The 7,500-nt window shown below is 39.1% G+C and overlaps 1 non-coding gene across 1 annotated transcript; it reads left to right on the top strand.

Moving 5' to 3' along the window:
* The first annotated feature begins 5,423 nt into the window (after nt 1-5,423).
* Nucleotides 5,424-7,328, top strand: LOC149474859 (small subunit ribosomal RNA). The gene has a single exon (XR_016318217.1). It is a non-coding gene; the product is annotated as a small subunit ribosomal RNA (ribosomal RNA).
* The last annotated feature ends 172 nt before the right edge of the window (nt 7,329-7,500 follow it).

Raw genomic sequence — 7,500 nt, 5'->3', positions numbered from 1 at the left:
GATAAAATTTGACTATTTGTTTCTGACAGGTCGCCTATTTTCATTTGATATATTATCACTTGGGTATAACAGACAACATTCGTTTTTTTCATTCCCACATTTACCCCCATATATACAGGGTTACAGGTTAAGTCGACCTATTTTTCGTTTTGTTCGTTTTTGCGGCATTTTCCCACGCTTTTTTCGGACATTTTCACGCATTTTCCGGATATTTTCCAGGCATTACCCAGGCATATTCCAGGGATTTTCCAGGCATTTTCCCGCCTTTTCCGGACATTTCCACGCAATTTCCACATTTTCCGCCGATAGGTTAGGTTAGGTTAGGTAAGGAAAATTTTTCTAAGTCCGGAAAATTTCCATACGTCAGGAAAATTTATATAAGCCAGGAAAATTTCTATACGTCAGGAAAAATTTCTATAAGGTGGAAAAGGATAGGTTAGGTTAGGTTAGGTTAGGTTAGGAAAATTTTTCTAAGTCCGGAAAATTTCCATACGCCAGGAAAATTTCCATATGCCAGGAAAATTTCTATACGTCAGGAAAATTTATATAAGCCAGGAAAATTTCTATACGTCAGGAAAAATTTCTATAAGGTGGAAAAGGATAGGTTAGGTTAGGTTAGGTTAGGTTAGGTTAGGTTAGGTTAGGTTAGGTTAGGTTAGGTTAGGTTAGGTTAGGTTAGGTTAGGTTAGGTTAGGTTAGGTTAGGTTAGGTTAGGAAAAGGAAAATTTCTATACGTCAGGAAAATTTATATAAGCCAGGAAAATTTCTATACGTCAGGAAAAATTTCTATAAGGTGGAAAAGGATAGGTTAGGTTAGGTTAGGTTAGGTTAGGTTAGGTTAGGTTAGGAAAATTTTTCTAAGTCCGGAAAATTTCCATACGCCAGGAAAATTTCCATACTCAAGGAAAATTTCTATACGTCAGGAAAATTTATATAAGCCAGGAAAATTTCTATACGTCAGGAAAAATTTCTAAAGGTGGAAAAGGATAGGTTAGGTTAGGTTAGGTAAGGAAAATTTTTCTAAGTCCGGAAAATTTCCATACGCCAGGAAAATTTCTATACGTCAGGAAAATTTATATAAGCCAGGAAAATTTCTATACGTCAGGAAAAATTTCTATAAGGTGGAAAAGGATAGGTTAGGTTAGGTTAGGTTAGGTTAGGTTAGGATAGGTTAGGTTAGGTTAGGAAAATTTTTCTAAGTCCGGAAAATTTCCATACGCCAGGAAAATTTCTATACGTCAGGAAAACTTATATAAGCCAGGAAAATTTCTATACGTCAGGAAAAATTTCTATAAGGTGGAAAAGGATAGGTTAGGTTAGGTTAGGTTAGGTTAGGAAAATTTTTCTAAGTCCGGAAAATTTCCATACGCCAGGAAAATTTCCATACTCAAGGAAAATTTCTATACGTCAGGAAAATTTATATAAGCCAGGAAAATTTCTATACGTCAGGAAAAATTTCTAAAGGTGGAAAAGGATAGGTTAGGTTAGGTTAGGTAAGGAAAATTTTTCTAAGTCCGGAAAATTTCCATACGCCAGGAAAATTTCTATACGTCAGGAAAATTTATATAAGCCAGGAAAATTTCTATACGTCAGGAAAAATTTCTATAAGGTGGAAAAGGATAGGTTAGGTTAGGTTAGGTTAGGTTAGGTTAGGATAGGTTAGGTTAGGTTAGGAAAATTTTTCTAAGTCCGGAAAATTTCCATACGCCAGGAAAATTTCTATACGTCAGGAAAACTTATATAAGCCAGGAAAATTTCTATACGTCAGGAAAAATTTCTATAAGGTGGAAAAGGATAGGTTAGGTTAGGTTAGGTTAGGTTAGGTTAGTAATTTTTTAAAACTATATATATATTAGCTGTTTCGTTTCTCTTTTCTAATACTAACATAGTTTTTTAAGGCCAATTTACTAACAAATATATGGATTTAAATTATTAATCTGAAACAAATAAATAAAATAAGTAAAATAAATAAATAAAAAAATCCAAAAGTGCACGCCTCATAATTTTTTTTTAATAAATATTTATTAATTATTATTTTTGTTTATTTAATAACAATTAAACCACATCGAATCAGACCCTGAAAAATGAAAGGGTTCTATTCCTGAGCATACTCAAGCGTAAGAGAAAAATAAAACCGGCCAAGTGCGAGTCGGGCTCGCGCACAAAGGGTTCCGTAGCAGCAAATATAATAAATTACAGTTAAATCAACCTATCTCAAAAACTATAAGAGATACTTTGATCAAACCAAAAATCGTTGAAAGAGTTAATTAGCATGCATCACCTCTATTTTTTTAGAATTTTATACCCCGTAGTTATAAAAATAGAGGGGGGGGGACATACTTTTTACGACTTTGAGAGCTGATATCTCAAAAACCGTTCACTTTAAGAAAAATGTTTTTTAGAAAACTTTATATCATTTTAAAAGACCTTTCCATTGATACCCCACACGGGTATGTACATCGAAAAAAAAAATTTCATCCCTCAGTTACATGTATGGGGGGCCCCACCCCCAATTCTTTTTTTTACTATTTAGTGTCATATTTTTGTAGCGGTTCATACAACACATATTCCCATCAAATTTCATCACTGTAGTACTTATAGTTTCCGAGTAAATCGGCTGTGACAGACGGACAGACGGACAGACGGACAGACGGACATGACGAAACTATAAGGGTTCCGTTTTTGCCATTTTGGCTACGGAACCCTAAAAAAGACTCGATTAGTAAAGTATTTCGGTCGCTATCGTGTTAACAAGAAAAAGGATCCGCACATACAGACACACGGACGTCCAAGACAGAACTTTTTTAAACTGTTTTTTAACTAGTTTAAATAACAAAAATGACATCAAAAATATCATGAACGTTAAAAATAGTGTTTTTTCTTAATATGTGTGTGTATGTAATATCTTACAAGTGCAATGTATGATACATAAAGACATTTTAAGTTTGAAAAATCAGATGTTTTGCGCGAAGTGACAGTAGTACCCACCTCAACGCTTCGCATAGGAGGCGTGCAATAAATAAACACAAACCTAACTAATAAATCGTCACACAGAAACCAAACTATTAGTACATTGAGGTACCTATTTTTGTTGTTGAACAGCCGAATTTTTTCGATTTTGAAAAATTTCGAATTTTCCGAGAAAAGAGAGACGAAACAGCTAATATTACGATTATAAATTTCGTGGCCAGAAATAATTTAGTTTTAAAAAGCTAACCTAACCTAACCTAACCTAACCTAACCTAACCTAACCTAACCTAACCCTACCTAACCTAACCTAACCTAACCTTACCTAACCTAACCTAACCTAACCTAACCTAAACACAAACCTAACTATTAAATCGTCACACATAAACCTAACTATTATTACATTGAGGTTCAAATTTATGTCTATCAAAAATTAACGCCCTCTTTTGTCGTCGTCGTTGTTGTTGTTGTTGTTGTTGTTGTTGTTGTTGTTGAATTGCCGAATTTTTTCGAATTTTAAAATTTTCGAATTTTCTGAGAAAAGAGAAACGAAACAGCTAATATTATGATTATAAATTTCGTGGCCAGATATAATTTAGTTTTAAAAAGCTAACCTAACCTAACCTAACCTAACCTAAACACAAACCTAACTATTGTTACATTGAGGTTCAAAAATTTATGTCTATCAAAAATTAACGCCCTCTTTTGTTGTTGTTGTTTTGAATAGCCGAATTATATCGAATTTTAAATTTTCGAATTTTCTGAGAAAAGAGAAACGAAGCAGCTAATATTATGATTATAAATTTCGTGGCCAGAAATAATTTATGTAGTTTTAAAAGGCTAACCCAACCTAACATAACCTAACCTAACCTAACTTAACCTAACCTAACCTAAACACAAACCTAACTATTAAATCGTCACACAGAAACCTAACTATTATTACATTGAGGTTCAAATTTATGTCTATCAAAAATGAACGCCCTCTTTTGTTGTTGTTGTTGTTGTTGAATAGCCGAATTTTTTCGAATTTTAAAATTTTCGAATTTTCTGAGAAAAGAGAAACGAAATGTAGCTAATATTATGATTATAAATTTCGTGGCCAGAAATAATTTAGTTTTAAAAAGCTAACCTAACCTAACCTAACCTACACACAAACCTAACTATTATTACATTGAGGTTCAAATTTATGTCTATCAAAAATTAACGCCCTCTTTTGTCGTTGTTGTTGTTGTTGTTGTTGTTTATAATTTATTTAATATGGACCACGAAATTTATAATCATGAATTATTTTTGACGACTGCCCGCCGTAACTGCACGCGTACAAAGTTTTTTGACTTGACCTTGAAAACACGAGGCGTTAGTCGCGCGCGGCGTATGTATGTATGTATGTATGTATGTATGTACATATGCCGTGCGTGATACGTGAAAAATTAAACAAGCAGAAACACCATTGCCGGGATGCGAGACAATCGGTGCGCGAGGCTAGCGAAGACGGGGGGCGATGCGCGTGCGCAGCGAGAGATTGTGTACGTATGTGTATGTATCATTATTTCGTCGCTGTTGTACCGCGTCGCCCGTGTGTGCTCTGCGCTCTCCTCGTTGCCGCAGTTCGCGTGTCGGTGTGGCGTTGATGTGGGGTTGGGGTTGGTGTTTGGTGGTGAGTCTGACAGAATTGTAGAGTAGTGTTAGTTCTATAAAATAATAAAAGACCAAAGATGATATTATAAAAGCGTGTGTTGTGCAAACGGCGCGATACAGTTTTTAATCTTTAGTATTTTATGGAACAACAAAAACTCTTCAAATCAGAAGATCAGTGTTCAGTAGTGTGGTAGTAGTAGTAGTAGAAGAAGTAGTAGTAGCTGTAGTAACATTGCGTCTGCCGACGGTTTGATAGATTGTCAGTTTCGTAGATTGTATTTTATATGTGTAGTGTAATAAATATTACGCATCTTGATACACTCTCGGAGCGCAGACCGTGAAAAATATACTACGACTATTGAACGGCAGTATGAAAATTTTTAATGCTCACATCGCACACGTTTGTGATGTACCAATGGGCTTTTATCAGATGTTTATACGTGTGTGTGTGAAACACACGTATATTCCAAAACTTGGTCGCAATTTTCGATCCTTCCACTCTCCGTGCGTAGATTGATCGTTTGCGTCATAAAAGTTGACCGATATTAAAATTTTTCCTTCGCTTGATGCGAATGGGAATTGTTGAGGGGTGTCTCGTTAAGATGATACTTTCAACGGTTAAACTGACTGTGTTCAGATTTATCCACGTGTGCGCGCCCGTGTGTGTGTGTGTGTGAATAGTGTGCGTGTGACGGTCGCCGCCGTCACATATCATGTTATTTAAACACGCCTCGCGCACATATAATTATATAGAGAAGCAAACGTCGCGGCGGCATCGTCGTGTTACGTTTGAGGCTCTAGCGGAAGCTTTAGTTAGCTCCCTGGTTGATCCTGCCAGTAGTTATATGCTTGTCTCAAAGATTAAGCCATGCATGTCTCAGTGCAAGCCGTATTAAGGCGATACCGCGAATGGCTCAATATATCAGTTTTGGTTCCTTAGATCTTACTCAGTTACTTGGATAACTGTGGTAATTCTAGAGCTAATACATGCAATCAGAACTCTGACCAGTGATGGAATGAGTGCTTTTATTAGATCAAAACCAATCGACGGAGGGCCTGGCGTCTGAAGTCGTTAATTTTGATGAATCTGGATAACTTTTGCCGATCGCATGGTCCAGTACCGGCGACGCATCTTTCAAATGTCTGCCTTATCAACTTTCGATGGTAGTTTCTGCGACTACCATGGTTGTCACGGGTAACGGGGAATCAGGGTTCGATTCCGGAGAGGGAGCCTGAGAAACGGCTACCACATCCAAGGAAGGCAGCAGGCGCGCAAATTACCCACTCCCGGCACGGGGAGGTAGTGACGAAAAATAACGATACGGGACTCTTACGAGGCCTCGTAATCGGAATGAGTACACTTTAAATATTTTAACGAGGAACAATTGGAGGGCAAGTCTGGTGCCAGCAGCCGCGGTAATTCCAGCTCCAATAGCGTATACTAAAATTGTTGCGGTTAAAAAGCTCGTAGTTGCATTTGTGCGCCGCGCTGTCGGTGCACCGCATCCGCGGTGATACTGACACGTTTGCGGAGCATATCGTCGGTGAGCCGGTCGTTAAAAGCCGGTTCAATATCAAAATCCTATCGCGGTGCTCTTCAGTGAGTGTCGAGGTGGGCCGACAATTTTACTTTGAACAAATTAGAGTGCTCAAAGCGGGCTCAAAATGCCGCTTGAATATTTCGTGCATGGAATAATAGAATATGATCTCGGTTCTATTTTGTTGGTTTTCAGAACTCCGAGGTAATGATTAATAGGGATAACTGGGGGCATTCGTATTGCGACGTTAGAGGTGAAATTCTTGGATCGTCGCAAGACGAACATCAGCGAAAGCATTTGCCAAAGGTGTTTTCATCAATCAAGAACGAAAGTTAGAGGTTCGAAGGCGATTAGATACCGCCCTAGTTCTAACCGTAAATATGTCATCTAGCGATCCGCCGACGTTACTACAATGGCTCGGCGGGCAGCTTCCGGGAAACCAAAGATTTTGGACTCCGGGGGGAGTATGGTTGCAAAGCTGAAACTTAAAGGAATTGACGGAAGGGCACCACCAGGAGTGGAGCCTGCGGCTTAATTTGACTCAACACGGGAAATCTCACCAGGCCCGGACACCGGAAGGATTGACAGATTAATAGCTCTTTCTTGATTCGGTGGGTGGTGGTGCATGGCCGTTCTTAGTTGGTGGAGCGATTTGTCTGGTTAATTCCGGTAACGAACGAGACTCTAGCCTGCTAAATAGGCGTCGTCATTTAGGTGTGCGCGGCTCTCGGGTCGCGCAACTCACTGGCGGCGTATTAAAATTCTTCTTAGAGGGACCGGCGGCTTTGAGCCGCACGAGATTGAGCAATAACAGGTCTGTGATGCCCTTAGATGTCCTGGGCCGCACGCGCGCTACACTGAAGGAATCAACATGTTCTCCCTGGCCTAGAGGCCCGGGCAACCCGTTGAAACTCCTTCGTGCTGGGGATTGGGGTTTGCAATTATCCCCCATAAACGAGGAATTCCTAGTAAGCGCGAGTCATAAGCTCGCGTTGATTACGTCCCTGCCCTTTGTACACACCGCCCGTCGCTACTACCGATTGAATGATTTAGTGAGGTCTTCGGACCGACACGCGGTGGCTTCACGGCCGTCGGCGTTGCTGGGAAGTTGACCAAACTTGATCATTTAGAGGAAGTAAAAGTCGTAACAAGGTTTCCGTAGGGGAACCTGCGGAAGGATCATTAACGTAACGACGCACTGCGCACTCTCGCACTACTCGCATACGCGCCTCGTGTGTGTTTGTGTATTAGTACGAACGAGTGTCGTGGGACGCGTGAATGTGACTGCATCCGTTAAAAAAAAAAACGAATACCTCTAACATGTCAGTGTATGACGTGTTAGAGTGATTCGCGAAAG

Source organism: Colias philodice, unplaced genomic scaffold, assembly GCF_061535455.1.
Source record: "Colias philodice isolate Cphi_HAF_F1 unplaced genomic scaffold, ilColPhil1 Martin Lab GWU primary ptg000018l_1:1-1108441, whole genome shotgun sequence".
NCBI classification, from domain to species: Eukaryota; Metazoa; Arthropoda; class Insecta; order Lepidoptera; family Pieridae; genus Colias; species Colias philodice.
The sequence above is the reverse complement of the archived record's forward strand: the minus strand, read 5'-3'. Positions and strand labels throughout refer to the sequence as shown.